Genomic DNA, 16,251 nt, shown 5'->3' on the forward strand with positions numbered 1-16,251 from the left:
TCAAAGGTTTGGTACCATTCATGTGCCCCAATCTTTTGTTTCCTTGCTTGTAAAGAGAAATTCAAAGTGAAATTCATAACACTTATTAAATTATTTTAGGAAATAAGGAAGATGATGTACAGAAAACATCTGGGACTCAGTATGTGTGTGTGTGTGTGTTAGTCACTCAGTCCTGTCTGACTCTTTGACTCTGACCCCATAGACTATAGCGTGCCAGGCTCCTCTGTCCATGGAATTCTCCAGGCAAGAATACTGGAGTGGGTTGCCATTTCCTTCTCCTGGTGATCTTCCCAACCCAGGTATCAAACCCTGGTCTCCTGCATTACAGGCAGATTCTTTACCATCTGAGCTACCAGGGAAGCCCTTGGGACTTAGTACACACATTAAATACATATTTGATTCTATTTCCTCTCCACTTTAAGACTCCATTTCTTTTATTGTTCCCCAGGAAACACCAGCATGAATATTCACTCACAAATCAGATTCTTGCAAAAATCTACACACGAGGGAGCTGGAAAGGAGCCAGGTTAATTAAACTGCTTAGTGATCTTACTTTTAGGAGCCTAATTTCCTTTCAGTTGCCCACAACAAAACTTTTCAAAGACACACAGTTGAGTCTTACTTTTGTGACTGAATTGATTAAAACATTTAGATTCTTTCTCAGACTGTATCTGATTCCTGTTTCTGTAAATAAGCAGGACTTTCAGTACTGCAGAAACAGTAGACCTTCAATAGTTCCATGCATAAATTATGATGTTTGCTTGTCAGCAATACTGTTGGTGACGTCAGTAACAGAGTCAGCTAACAGTCGGGAGATACCATAGTCTCGAACTGCAGTGTGGATGTAAATAGATTCCTGTGGCTGGCTTTAAAAAACTGGATTTCTTACATATACAGTGAATCCAGTCTTCCGCTCTTTGGCTTAGAGTGTGGAAAGCATCTTCCCATCAAGGTAAGCAAAAACGTCCATGTTTTCCCCCTTGTCGGTTCTCTGTGGGTGGCTACACTTTCATGATTGTCAGTCAAAGATGAATCAAATGGTTTTTATGACTCATGCTCTTGCTGTAAGATAGTGTTGGTTAATCGCTAAGCATACTCAGAAGCAGGAATAATCATATTATCCTTTTCTTATATGGAGTAATTTTAAAAATCTAAAATAAACTCTTAAACTCCTATGTGGAATAATTTATTTTATAATACATTTTTGGTGCATTAAAATGTTTTATGAACAGAGTTCATACTAAAAATATTGTGTGGGTATCCAACTAAAAATGATCCACTAAAATAATAAAATTTAAAAAATACTAAGTAAAAACAAATTTTATATTTTAAAATTTTTAGGCTTTGAGACGGGAGAAGGCAATGGCGAGCCACTCCAGTACTCTTGCCTAGAAAATCCCATGGATGGAGGAGCCTCGTTGGCTGCAGTCCGTGGGGTCGCTAGGGGTCGGACACGACTGAGCGACTTCACTTTCTCTCTTCACTTTCACACATTGGAGAAGGAAATGGCAACCCACTCCAGTGTTCTTGCCTGGAGAATCCCGGGGACGGGGGACCCTGGTGGGCTTCTGTCTATGGGGTCACACAGAGTCGGACACGACTGAAGTGACGCAGCAGCAGCAGCAGGCTTTGAGACACAGAAGAAATAGGTTAAAATATTTATTTATTTTCTTTTATTGCTTTAGAGGTGTCATTCTATTATCTTTGGATTCTTTTCTTTCTATGGGGAAGTAGCCTGTCAAATTTAATAGTATTCCTTTAGAGATAGCATAACTTTTTCTCTGGATGCTTATAATTTTTTTTTGTCTTTATATTTAGTTTTCAGTAATTGGACTATGTAATGTTTCTAAAGTTTGGGAGGGTGTTTTAATTATAAAAATTTTATTTTTGTTTCCTCTAGCACTTCTTTTTTTTTTTTAACTTGGTCCTAATTCTTTTTTATTTATTTATTAAACATTTTTGATTGCACTGGGTCTTCGTTGCTGTGTGTGGGTTTTCTCTAGTTGCAGCGAGTGAGGACTGCTCTTTGTCACCGAGTACAGACTCTAGGGCTCGAAGGCTTCAGGAGTTGTGGAATGGGCATAGTTGCTTCTTGGTGTGTGGAATCTTCCTGGACCAGGGATTGAACTCGTGTCCCCTGCATTGGCAGGTGATTCCTATCCACTGTACCACTGGGGAAGTCCAGCACTGGACTTCTAAATCATGCAGTCCCTGTTCCTTAAACTATGCCCAGAACTAACAAATTCCCCCAAGAGAACAATCATCTATACTAACTCATCTCCAAAAGATTCTCTCATCTCTGGAATTTTAATGTCTCATAATCCTTGCTGCCTCAGCTCTCTGATGTGCTTGAAATGTAATTTTCACAATTTCTCTGATTCTGTCATAGCAGGGACTTGGACCTGTTGTAATCTGTTACATCCTAACTGGATGGTTAAGTCCGAGCCTTCCTCTTTCCATCTCATTCGTGTCACACTTCTGTCCACAGATGGAGTCTTTCCTCTTGAATGACGTCGGCTCCATGATACACAGCAAAGCCATCGAGAGAATCATCTCACCTATGACTATTCAGCTTTGTCATCTGATCCTCTCAATGGAGAAAAAAGGCATGGAGAATGAAGTGTTTGCCTCTTTGGAGAAGGTGGCGGAGGAACTGGTTCAAGCTAGTGAAGAGTTTGTGCAAGCTGCCCAAAGGTAATAATTTCAAAGATTTATTTTGATCAGTTTGCTGAAGAGTATAAACACATACTCATTAGAGTCTCAGAAACTTTTGGGAAAAAAACCAGAGGTGACAAATAAATTGATAAAAACATAAAGCAAACTTACTTAATATGTTGTTATTTATTAGTTTGGATATAATTTCAATAGGCAAACATTTCAGAATTAGCTGAGCTTTCCACTAAGAAGCCATCATATATCCCATCAAAAGGTTTCTAGAGTAATTCTTATTTCACAGATTATTATCATTTTTTGTACTTCTTTTTTTAAAAATTAATTAATTAATTTAAATTTGAAGCTAAATACTTTGGCCACCTCATGCGTTGAGTTGACTCACTGGAAAAGAGTCTGATGCTGGGAAGGATTGGGGGTGGGAGGAGACGGGGATGACAGAGAATGAGATGGCTGGATGGCATCACCGACTCGATGGACATGAGTTTGAGTGAACTCCAGGAGTTGGTGATGGACAGGCAGGCCTGGCGTGCTGTGATTCATGGGGTCGCAAAGAGTCGGATACGACTGAGCGACTGAACTGAACTAAATTACTTTACAATATTGTGGTGGTTTCCACCACACATTGACATGAATCAGCCTTGGGTGTACACATGTCCCCCCTTCCTGAACCCCCTCCCATCTCCCGCCCTATCCCATTCCTCTGGGTTGTCCCAGTGCACTGGCTTTGAGTGCCCTGTTTCATGCATCGAACTTGAACTGGCCAACTATTTCACACATGGTAATATACATGCTTCAGTGTTATTCTCTCAAATCATCCCACCCTGGCCTTCTCCCACAGAGTCCAAAAGTCTGTTCTTTATATCTGTGTCTCTTTTGCTGTCTTGTGTATAGGGTCGTCATTACCATCTTTCTAAATTCCATATATATGCATTAATATGCTGTATTATTGTTTTCTTTCTGACTTACTTTTTGCTGTATAACAGGCTCCAGTTTCATCCACCTCATGAGAACTGACTTAAATGCATTCTTTTTAATAGCTGAGTAATATTCCATTGTGTATATGTACCACAACTTTCTTATCCATTTGTCTACCAAATGGATGGACACTGGGGTACATGTGTCTCTTTCAATTCTGGTTTCCTTGGTGTGTATGCCCAGGAGTGCGATTGATAGATCATATGGTCATGTATGGTTGTGAGAGTTGGACTGTGAAGAAGGCTGATCGCCGAAGAATCGATGCTTTTGAACTGTGGTGTTGGAGAAGACTCTTGAGAGTCCCTTATACTGCAAGGAGATCCAACCAGTCCATTCTAAAGGAGATCAATCCTGGATGTTCACTGGAGGGACTGATGCTAAAGCTGAAACTCCAATACTTTGGCCACCTCATGCGACGAGTTGACTCACTGGAAAAGACTCTGATGCTGGGAAAGGTTGGGGGCGGGAGGAGAAGGGGACGACGGAGAATGAGATGGCTGGATGGCATCACCGACTCTGTGGACATGAGTTTGAGTGTACTCCGGGAGTTGGTGATGGACAGGGAGGCCTGGCGTGCTGTGATTCATGGGGTCGCGGAGAGTCGGACACGACTGAGCGACTGAACTGAACTGAACTGATGGCAGTTCTATTTCCAGTTTTTTGAGGAATCTCCACTCTGTTCTCCATAGTGGCTGTACTAGTTTGCATTCCCACCAACAGTGTAAGAGGGTTCCCTTTACTCCACACCCTCTCCAGCATTTATTGCTTGTAGACTTTTGGATAGCAGCCATTCTGATTGGCGTGAAATGGTACCTCACTGTGGTTATAATTTGCATTTCTCTGATTATGAGGGATGCTGAGCATCTTTTCATGTGTTTGTTAGCCATCTGTATGTCTTCTTTGGAGAAATGTCTGTTTAGTTCTTTGGCCAATTTTTTAATGGGGTCATTTATTTTTCTGGTATTGAGCTGCATGAGCTGCTTGTATATTTTTGAGATTAATTCTTTGTCAGTTGCTTCATTTGTTAGTATTTTCTCCCATTCTGAAGGCTGTCTTTTCACCTTGCTTATAGTTTCCTTCATTGTGCAAATGCTTTTAAGTTTAATTAGGTCCCACTTGTTTATTTTTTTTTATTTCATTTACTCTGGGAGGTGGGTCATAGAGGATCTTGCTGTGATTTATGCCAGAGAGTGTTATGCCTATGTTTTCTTCTAGGAGTTTTATAGTTTCTGGTCTTACATTTAGATCTTGAATGCATTTTGAGTTTATTTTTGTGTATGGTATTAGAAAATGTTCTGGTTTCATTCTTTTACAGGTGGTTGACCAGTTTTCCCAGAACCACTTGTTGAAGAGACTGTCTTTTCTCCACGGTATATTTTTGCTTCCTTTGTCAAAGATAAGGTGTCCATAGGTGCATGGGTTCATCTCTGGGCTTTCTATTTTGTTCCACTGATCTGTATTTCTGTCTTTGTGCCAGTTCCATACTGTCTTAATGACTGTAGCTTTGTAGTATAGTCTGAAGTCAGGCAGGTTTATTTGTCCAGTTCCATTCTTCTTTCTCAAGATTACTTTGGGTATTTGAGTTTTCTTGTGTTTCTATACAAATTGTGAAATTATTTGTTCTAGTTCTGAGAAAAATGCCGTTGGCAGCTTGATAAGGATTGCACTGAATCTATAGATTGCTTTGGGTAGTGTACTGTTTTTCACTATATTGATTCTTCTGATCCATGAACATGGTATATGTCTCCATCTATTTGTCTCCATCTTCTACTTCTTTCAACAGTGTTTTTTAGTTTTCTATATATAGGTCTTTTGTTTCTTTAGGTAAATTTATTCCTAAGTGTTTTATTCTTTTCATTGCAAAGATGAGTGGGGTTGTTTCCTTAATTTCTCTTTATGTTTTCTCATTGTTAGTGTATAGGAAGGCAAGGGATTTCTGTGTATTAATTTTACATCGTGCAAATTTACTATATTCATGATTAGCCCTAGTAATTTTCTGGTGGTGTCTTTAGGGTTTTCTGTGTAGAGGATCATGTCATCTGAAAACAATGAGAGTTTTACTTCTTCTTTTGCAATCTGGATTCCTTTTCTTTCTTTTTTCTTCTCCGATTGCTGTGGTTAAAACTTCCAAAACTATGTTGAATGGTAGTAGTGAGAGTGGGTACCCTTGTCTTGTTCCTGACTTTAGAGGAAACGCTTTCAGTTTTTTGCCATTGAGGATAATGTTTGCAGTGGGTTTATCATACGTGGCTTCTATTATGTAGAGGTCATGAACTCTTTATTGCCAAATTCAGACTTAAATTGAAGTAAGTAGGGAAAACCACTAGACCATTCAGGTATGACCTAAATCAAATCCCTTATGACTATACAGTGGAAGTGAGAAATAGATTTAAGGGACTAGATCTGATAGACAGAGCACCTGATGAACTATGGATGGAGGTTCGTGACATTGTACAGGAGACAGGGATCAAGACAATCCCCATGGAAAAGAAATGCAAAAAAGCAAAATGGATGTCTGAGGAGGCCTTACAAATAGCTGTGAAAAGAAGAGAAGCAAAAAGCAAAGGAGAAAAGGAAAGATATAAGCATCTGAATGCAGAGTTCCAAAGAATAGCAAGGAGAGATAAGAAAGCCTTCCTTGGCGATCAATGAAAAGAAATAGAGGAAAACAACAGAATAGCAAAGACTAGAGATCTCTTCAAGAAAATCAGAGATACCAAGGGAACATTTCATGCAAAGATGGGCTCAATAAAGGACAGAAATGGTATGGATCTAACAGAAGCAGAAGATATTAAAAAGAGGTTTCAAGAATACACAGAAGAACTGTACAAAAAAGATCTTCATTCGCTGATGACATGATCCTCTACACAGAAAACCCTAAAGACTCTACCAGAAAACTACTAGAGCTAATCAATGAATACAGTAAAGTTGCAGGGTATAAAATCAACACACAGAAATCATTTGCATTCCTATACACTAATAATGAGAAAATAGAAAGAGAAATTAAGGAAACTATTCTATTCACTGTTGCAATGAAAAGAATTAAATACTTAGGAATATATCTACCTAAGGAAACAAAAGACTTGTACATAGAAAACTATAAAACACTAGTGAAAGTAATCAAAGAGGACACTAATAGATGGAGAAATATACCATGTTAGTGGATTGGAAAAATAAATATTGTAAAAATGAGTATACTACCCAAAGTAATTTATATATTCAATGCAATCCGTATCAAGCTACCAGCGATATTTTTCACAGAGCTAGAACAAATAATCTCACAATTTGTATGGAAATACAAAAAACCTCGAATAGCCAAAGCAATCTTGAGGAAGAAAAATGGAACTGGGGGAATTAACCTGCCGGACTTCAGGCTCTACTACAAAGCTACAGTCATCAAGACAGTATGGTACTGGCATAAAGACAGAAATGTAGATCAGTGGAACAAAATAGAAAGCCCAGAGATAAATCCACACACCTATGGACACCTTATCTTTGACAAAGGAGGCAAGAATATAAAATGGAGAAAAGACAGTCTCTTTAACAAGTGATGCTGGGAAAACTGGTCAGCCACTTGTAAAAGAATGAAACTAGAACACTTCCTAACACCATACACCAAAATAAACTCAAAATGGATTAGAGAGATAAATGTAAGACCAGAAACTATAAAACTCCTAGAGGAGAACGTAGGCAAAACACTTTCTGATAGTTTCGTCGCTGTGTGTGGGGTTGGACGGGTGACTTGTCCGGGTTCCCTGGTTAGGGAAGCATGTGTCGGTGTTTTGGTGGGTGGAGCTGGATTTCTTCTCTCTCCTTTAGAAGACAATGGGCTGCTTTTCTGGGAGCCTGATGTCCTCTGCCAGTATTCAGAAGTTGTTTTGTGGACTTTACTCCGCGTTCAAATGTTCTTTTGATGAATTTGTGGGGGAGAAAGTGGTCTCGCCGTCTTATCCCTCCGCCATCTTGTTCCTTCCTCCCCAGAACACTGGATTCTTATATTCCACTTGGTCGTGGAGTGTCTCTTCCCATCTGCTCCAGCAAGATGCAGCCGCTGTACCTTACCTTGGACGAGGGGTATCTCCTCAAGGCCGCCCCTCCTGCTTTGAATGTGGATCAGCTCCTCTCGGCCCTCCGGTGCCCAAGCAGCCACCGCCTCCTGGACGTGGTACAGCTCCTCTCGGCCACCGCCCTAACCCTAGGCACGGGGCAGCTCATCTCAGACACGATTCTGCACGTGGTCGGTTGTGCTGGAGCCAGGCGTCTCTCGCGTCTGCGCCGCCGGAGCCGGGCGTCTCTCGCGTCTGCGCCGCCGGAGCCGGGCGTCTCTCGCGTCTGCCCAAAACACTTTCTGACATAAATCACAGCAGGATCCTCCAAGACCCACCTCCCAGAATATTGGAAATAAAAGCAAAAATAAACAAATGGGACCTAATTAAAATCAAAAGCTTCTGCACAGCAAAGGAAACTATAAGCAAGGTGAAAAGACAGCCTTCAGAATGGGAGAAAAGAATAGCAAATGAAACAACTGATAAAGGATTAATCTCCAAAATATACAAGCAGCTCCTGCAGCTCAATTCCAGAAAAATAAATGACCCCATCAAAAAATGGGCCAAAGAACTAAACAGACATTTCGCCAAAGAAGACATACAGATGGCTAACACATGAAAAAATGCTCAGCATCCCTCATAATCAGAGAAATGCAAATCAAAACCACAATGAGATACCATTTCACACCAGTCAGAATGGCTGCTACCCAAAAGTCTACATGCAATAAATGCTGGAGAGGGTGTGGAGAGAAGGGAACCCTATTACACTGTTGGTGGGAATGCAAACTAGTACAGCCACTATGGAGAACAGTGTGGAGATTCCTCAAAAACCTGGAAATAGAACTGCCATATGATCCAGCGATCGCACTCCTGGGCATACACACTGAGGAAACCAGAATTGAAAGAAACACATGTACTCCAATGTTCATCACAGCACTATTTATAATAGCCAGGACATGGAAGCAACCTAGATATCCATCTGCAGATGAACGGATAAGAAAGCTTTGGTACATATACACAATGGGGTATTACTCAGCCATCAAAAAGAATGCATTTGAATCAGTTCTAATGAGGTGGATGAAACTGGAGCCTATTATACAGAGTGAAGTAAGCCAGAAAGAAAAACACCAATACAGTATACTAATGCATATATGTGGAATTTAGAAAGATGCAAATGATAACCCTGTATACGAGACACCAAAAGAGACACAGATGTATAGAACAGTCTTTGGGACTCTGTGGGAGAGGGCGAGGGTGGGATGATTTGGGAGAATGGCATTGCTGCTGCTGCTGCTGCCAAGTCGCTTCAGTCGTGTCCAACTCTGTGCGACCCCATAGACAGCAGCCCACCAGGCTTCCCCGTTGTATATTATCATATGTGAAACGAATTGCCAGTTCAGGGTCGATGCATGTTACAGGATGTTCAGGGCTGGTATGCGGGGATGACCCAGAGGGAGGATAAGGGGAGGAAGGAGGTGGGAGGGGGGTTTGGGAAGGGGAACTCATGTACACCCAGGGCGGATTCATGTCAATGTATGGCAAAACCAACCAATATAATATTGTAAAATAATTCGTTCGTTCGTTCCGTCGCTCAGTCGTGTCCGACTCTCTGCAACCCCGTGGACTGTAGCCTACCAGGCTTCTCCGTCCATGGGATTCTCCAGGCAAGAATATTAGCCTCCAATAAAAACTAAAAAAAAAAAAAAAAAAAGATCTTCACAACCAAGATAATCATGATGGTGTGATCACTCACCTAGAACCAGACATCTTGGAATGTGAAGTCAAGTGGGCCTTAGCATCACTATGAACAAAACTAGTGGAGGTGATGGAATTCTAGTTGAGATAATTCAAATCCTGAAAGATGATGCTGTGAAAGTGCTGCACTCAATATGCCAGAAAATTTGGAAAACTCAACAGTGGCCACAGGACTGGAAAAGGTCAGTCTTCATTCTAATCCCAAAGAAAGGCAATGCCAAAGAATGCTCAAACTGCCGCACAATTGCACTCATCTCACACGCTAGTAAAGTCATGCTCAAAATTCTCCAAGCCAGGCTTCAGCAATATGTGAACCGTGAACTTCCAGATGTTCAAGCTGGTTTTAGAAAAGACAGAGGAACCAGAGATCCAATTGCCAACATCTGCTGGATCATGGAAAAAGCAAGAAAGTTCCAGAAACACATCTATTTCTGCTTCACTGACTATGCCAAAGCCTTTGACTGTGTGGATCACAGTAAACTGTGGAACATTCTGAAAGAGATGGGAATCCCAGACCACCTGACCTGCCTCTTGAGAAACCTGTATGCAGGTCAGGAAGCAACAGTTAGAACTGGACATGGAACAACAGACTGGTTCCAAATAGGAAAAAGAATACGTCAAGGCTGTGTATGTCACCCTGCTTATTTAACTTATAAGTAGAGTACATCATGAGGAACGCTGGGCTGGAAGAAGCACAAGCTGGAATCAAGATTGCCAGGAGAAATATCAATAACCTTAGATATGCAGATGACACCACCCTTATGGCAGAAAGTGAAGAGGAACTCAAAAGCCTCTTGATGAAAGTGAAAGAGGAGAGTGAAATAGTTGGCTTCAAGCTCAACATTCAGAAAACTAAGATCATGGCATCTGGTCCTGTCACTTCATGGCAAATAGATGGGGAAACAGTGGAAACAGTGGCAGACTTTATATTTGGGGGCTCCAAAATCACTGCAGATGCTGATTGCAGCCATGAAATTAAAAGACGCTTACTCCTTGGAAGGAAAGTTATGACCAACCTAGACAGCATATTAAAAAGCAGAGACATTACTTTGCCAACAAAGGTCCGTCTAGTCAAGGCTATCATTTTTCCAGTGGTCGTGTATGGATGTGAGAGTTGGACTGTGAAGAAAGCTGATCGCTGAAGAATTGATGCTTTTGAACTGTGGTGCTGGAGAAGACTCTTGAGAGTCCCTTGGACTGCAAGGAGATCCAACCAGTCCTTTCTAAAGGAGATCGATCCTGGCTGTTCATTGGAAGAACTGATGCTAAAGCTGAAACTGCAATACTTTGGCCACCTCCTGCAAAGAGTTGACTCACTGGAAAAGATTCTGATGCTGGGAGGGATTGGGGGCGGGAGGAGAAGGGGACGACAGAGAATGAGATGGCTGGATGGCATCACCAACTCGATGGACGTGAGTTTGAGTGAACTCCGGGAGTTGGTGATGGACAGGGAGGCCTGGCGTGCTGTGATTCATGGGATCGCAAAGAGTCAGACACAACTGAGCAACTGAACTGAACTGATGTTCCTTCTATGCCTGATTTCTGGAGAGTTTTTATCATAAATGGGTGTTGAATTTTGTCAAAGGCTTTCTCTTCATCTATTGAAGTAATCATATGGTTTTTATCTTTCAATTTGTTAATAAGGTGTATCACATGGATTGATTTGTGAATATTGAAGAATTATTGCATATATGATCTTTTTAATATATTGTTGGATTTTGTTTGCTAGAGTTTTGTTGAGGATTTTTGCATTTATGTTCATCAGTGATATCGGTCTGTAGTTTTCCTTTTTAGTGGCATCTTTGTCTGGTTTTGGTATTAGGGTGTAAGTGGCCTCACAGAATGAGTTTGGAAGTTTACCTTCCTCTGCAATTTTCTGGAAGAGTTTGAGTAGGATAGATATTAGGTCTCTAAATTTTTGGTAGAATCCACCTGTGAAGCCATCTGATCCTGAGCTTTTGTTTGTTGGTAGATTTTTGATTACAGTTTCAATTTCCATACTCATGGTGGGTCTGTTAAGATTTTCTATTTCTTCCTGGTTCAGTTTTTGAAGGTTATACTTTTCTAAGAATTCATCCATTTCTTCCAGGTTGTCCATTTTACTGGCATATAGTTGCTGATAATAGACTCTTATGATCCTTTGCATTTCTGTGTTATCTGTTGTGATTTCTCCGTTTTCATTTCTGATTTTGTTGATTTGATTCTTCTCCCTTTTTTTCGTGATGAGTCTGGCTAATGGTTTGTCTATTTTATCTTCTCAAAGAAACAGCTTTTAGTTTTGCTGATATTTGCTATAGTATCTTTTTTCTTTTTCATTTATTTCTTCTCTGATTTTTATGATTTCTTTCCTTCTACTACTAATGGGGTTCTTTATTTCTTCTTTTTCTAGTTGCTTTAGGTGTAAAGTTAGGTTATTTGTTTGATTTTTCTCTTGTTTATTGAGGTAAGCTTGTATTGCTATGAGTCTTCCTCTTAGCACTGCTTTTACTGAATCCCATAGGTTTGGGGTTGTTGTGTTGTCATTTTCATTTGTTTCTATGCATATTTTTATATCCTTTTGATTTCTTTCATGATGTGTTAGTTATTCAGAAGTGTGTTGTCTAGCCTCCATATGTTTGTATTTTTAACAGTGTTTTTCCTGTAGTTGACATCTAATCTTACTGCATTGTGATCAGAAAATATACTTGAACTGACTTCATTTTTTTTTGAATTTACCAAGACTAGATTTATGGCCCTGGATGTGATGTATCCTGGAGAATGTTCCATGTGCGCTTGGGAAAAAGGTGAAAATCATTGTTTGGGGTGAAATGTCCTATAGATATCAGTTAGGTCTAACTGGTCCATTGAATCATTTAAAGCTTGTGTTTCCTTATTAATTTTCTGTTTGGTAGATCTATCCATAGGTATGAGTTGGGTATCAAAGTCTTCCACTATTATTGTGTTACTGTTAATTTCCCCTTTCATACTTGTTAGCATTTGCTTTATGTATTTAAGTGCTCCTATGTTGGGTTCAGATATATATTTATAATTGTTATATCTTCTTGGGATTGATCTTTTGATCATTATGTAGTGTCCCTCTTTGTCTCTTTTCATGGTCTTTATTTCAAACTTTATTTTATCTGATATGAGTATTGCTACTCCTGCTTTCTTTTGGTCTCCATTTGCATGAAATATATTTTTCCAGCCCTTCACTTTCAGTCTCTATTTGTCCCTTGGTTTGAGGTGGGTCTCTTGTAGACAGCATATATAGGGGTTTACTTTTGTATCCATTCAGCCAGGCTTAGTCTTTTAGTTGGGGCATTCAACCCATTTACATTTAAGGTAATTATTGATAAGTATGATACCATTGCCATTTACTTTGTTGTTTTGAGTTTGAGTTTATAAACCTTTCTTGTGTTTCCTGTCTAGAAAAGATCCTGTAGCATTTGTGGTGCTGAATTTCCTGTGTTTCCTGTCTAGAGAAGATCCTGTAGGTTTGGTGGTGCTGAATTCTCTCAGCTTTTGCTTATCTGTAAAGCTTTTGATTTCTCCTTCATATCTGAATGAGATCCTTGCTGGGTATAGTAATCTGGGTTGTAGGTTTTTATCTTTCATCACTTTAAGTGTGTCCTGCCATTCCCTTCTGGCCTGAAGAGTTTCTGCTGAAAGATCAGCTGTTATCTTTATGGGGATCCCCTTGTGTGTTATTTGTTGCTTTTCCCTTGCTGCTTTTAATATTTGCTCTTTGTGTTTGATCTTCATTAGTTTGATTAATATGTGTTTTGGAGTGTTACGACCAACCTAGATAGCATATTAAAAAGCAGAGACATTACTTTGCCAACAAAGGTCCGTCTAGTCAAGGCTATGGTTTTTCCAGTAGTCATGTATGGATGTGAGAGCTGGACTGTGAAGAAAGTTGATCGCCGAAGAATTGATGCTTTTGAACTGTGGTGCTGGAGAAGACTCTTGAGAGTCCCTTGGACTGCAAGGAGATCCAACCAGTCCATTCTAAAGGAGATCAGTCCTGGGTGTTCATTGGAAGGACTGATGCTAAAGCTGAAGCTCCAATACTTTGGCCACCCCATGCGAAGAGTTGACTCACTGGAGAAGACTCTGATTCTGGGAGGGATTGGGGGCAGGAGGAGAAGGGGACGACAGAGAATGAGATGGCTGGATGGCATCACCGACTCGATGGACATGAGTTTGAGTGAACTCCGGGAGTTGGTGATGGACAGGGAAGCCTGGAGTGCTGTGATTCATGGGGTCACAAAGAGTCGGATACAACTGAGTGACTGAACTGAACTGAACTGGGGTGTTTTGCCTTTGGTTTATCCTGTTTGGGACTCTCTGTGTTTCATGGACTTGGGTGGCTATTTCCTTCCCATTTTAGGGAAGTTTTCAACTATTATCTCCTTCAGTATTTTCTCACACCTTTTCTTTTTGTCTTCTTCTGGGACACCCATGATTCAAATGTTGGGGCATTTAACATCGTCCCAGAGGTCTCTGGGGTTGTACTCATTTCTTTTAATTCTTTTTTCTTTGTTCCTCTCTGCTTCATTTATTTCCACCATTCTATTCTCCACCTCACTTATCCTCTCTTCTGCCTCAGTTATTTTACTATTGGTTTCCTCCAGAGTGCTTTTGATCTCAGTTACTGCATTATTCATTATTGATTGACTCTTTTTTATTTCTTCAAGGTCCTTGTTAAACATTTCTTGCATCTTTTCATTCCTTGTCTCTAGTCCATTTATCTGTAACTCCATTTTGTTTTCAAGATTTTGGATCATCTTTACTATTATTATTCTGAATTCTTTTTCAGGTAGATTCCCTATCTCCTCCTCTTTTTTTGGTTTGGAGGGTATTTATCATACTCTTTTACCTGCTGAATATTTCTCTGCCTTTTCGTTTTGTTTTCATTGCTGTGCCCTTTCTTTAGGTTGGACATTCATGGTTTCTCTTTATTGTGGAGTCTGCTCCCTGTGGGTGGGGTTAGACTAGTAGCTTGTCAAGGTTTCCTGGTTGGGGGAGCTTGTATCTGTGTTCTAGTGGGTGGATCTGGATCTCTTCTCTTTGGAGTGCAATGAAGTGTCCAGTAATGAGTTTTGGGGTGTCTATGGGTTTGGCATGGCTTTGGGCAGCCTGTCTTTTAGTGCTTAGGATTGTGTTTCTGCTTTGCTGGAGAATTAGCATGGTATGTCTTGCACTGGAACTTGTTGGCTCTTGGGTGGAGCTTGGTTTCAGTGTAGGTATCAGGTACGGAGACTTTTGGGTGAGCTCTTGTCTATTAATGTTCCCTGGAATCAGGAGTTCTCTGATTTCTCAAGTTTTGGAGTTAGGTCTCCTGATTCTGGCTTTCAGTCGTTCTCTTACAGTAGCCTCAAGACTTCTCCATCCATACAGCACAAATGATAAGACATCTAGGTTAATGGTGAAACAGTTCTCTAAGTGAGGGATACCCAGTGAGATTCATAGACTTACATAGAGAAGAGGAGAGGGAGGAGAGAGATAGAGGTGGCCAGGAGGAGAATAGGGGGGGGTCAAAATGGGAGAGAGCAATCTAGACAGTAGTCAGTTCCTTAAGTGTTCTCCACAGCCTGGAACACCCAGAATGATTCACAGAGTTAAGTAGAGAAGAGAAGGGGCAGGAGGGAGATAGAGGTGACCTGGGTAAGAAAGGGAGAGTCAAAAGGGTAGACAGCAATCAAGCCAGCAATCACATCTCTCCTTTCGAAGAGAATAGGCTGCCTTTCTGGGTGCCTGGTGTCCTCTGCCAGCATTCGGAAGTTGTTTTGTGGAAGTTGCTCAACATTCAAATGATCTTTTGATGAATTTGTGGGGGAGAAAGTGGTCTCCCCATCCTATTCTTCCATCATCTTGGGACTGCTCCTCCACAGATGATTGGTTATTACAGAAATAATCAGAGTTGTCTAAACATAGTGTTTATGCCTGTCACTTGGTACATGCAGCCTGACTCTTTACTTGTAAATTGGCCCACAGATTATTTCCATATTAAACTTCCAGTTCCAAGGTTAATATAAAAGAGTTTAGTTATAGCAACAGAACCAACCTCTGTAAATGAAAGTTGAATACTACAAAAAGTTGAAAACTTTTACATTTTTATAGCTCCAAACTTAATGTAAATGCTGGAACTACATTTCCTGTGTTTGAATCCCATCCCCACCACTTAGTTGTTTGGTTAAAGCAAAGTTCTTGAAATTACTCCATGTCTCCTCTGTGAAGGTAAAGATAATAACCAAATCTCATAGGATTGTCATCAGGGTATGAGAAAATACACACACGTCACTGAGCACAGTGCCTGGCACATGGTAGCTGACACATGATTGCTTCAGTTATATCTTTAAAATTAAAAAAAAAAAACCTCATACATATTCATGTCTTTCATCTGACATGTATTTATTGACCACCTAGCATGAATAGAAAACTCACAGGGAAATTCCCTGGCAATCCAGTGGTTAAAACTCCACGTTTCCATTGCTGAGGCCACGGGTTCGATCCCTGGTCTGGGAACTAAGATCCCGTAAGCCTCAAAAAAAAAAACCCAAGATGTTCACAGTCCTTGCTCTCATGAGTAGTGGAGCAAACAGAAAACATACAACTATATCAATGAGGAAAAGTCAAATACCTAAATAGAAAAGAGAGGAAACTATTTCTCAATTATTTCAGTGAAGAAGAAATAAAAGTGAATTTTAAAATCTGAAATATATATTCAATCTTAGTAATCCTCAATAATTATTTTACCAAATGTTTAGCAAAGAAATGCAAATTAAAGTGGTAAGACATTATTTTTCTGGTCCAACCTATT

General features: G+C 40.3%; 1 pseudogene; it reads left to right on the plus strand.

The window, feature by feature from the left end:
• The first annotated feature begins 2,488 nt into the window (after positions 1-2,488).
• The window catches only part of LOC148776164 (uncharacterized), a 30,181-nt pseudogene continuing 16,418 nt past the window's right edge, over positions 2,489-16,251 (plus strand).

This window comes from Moschus berezovskii, chromosome 11 (genome assembly GCF_049115385.1).
Source record: "Moschus berezovskii isolate FMDL1 chromosome 11, NW_MosBer_1.0, whole genome shotgun sequence".
Classification (NCBI taxonomy): Eukaryota; Metazoa; Chordata; class Mammalia; order Artiodactyla; family Moschidae; genus Moschus; species Moschus berezovskii.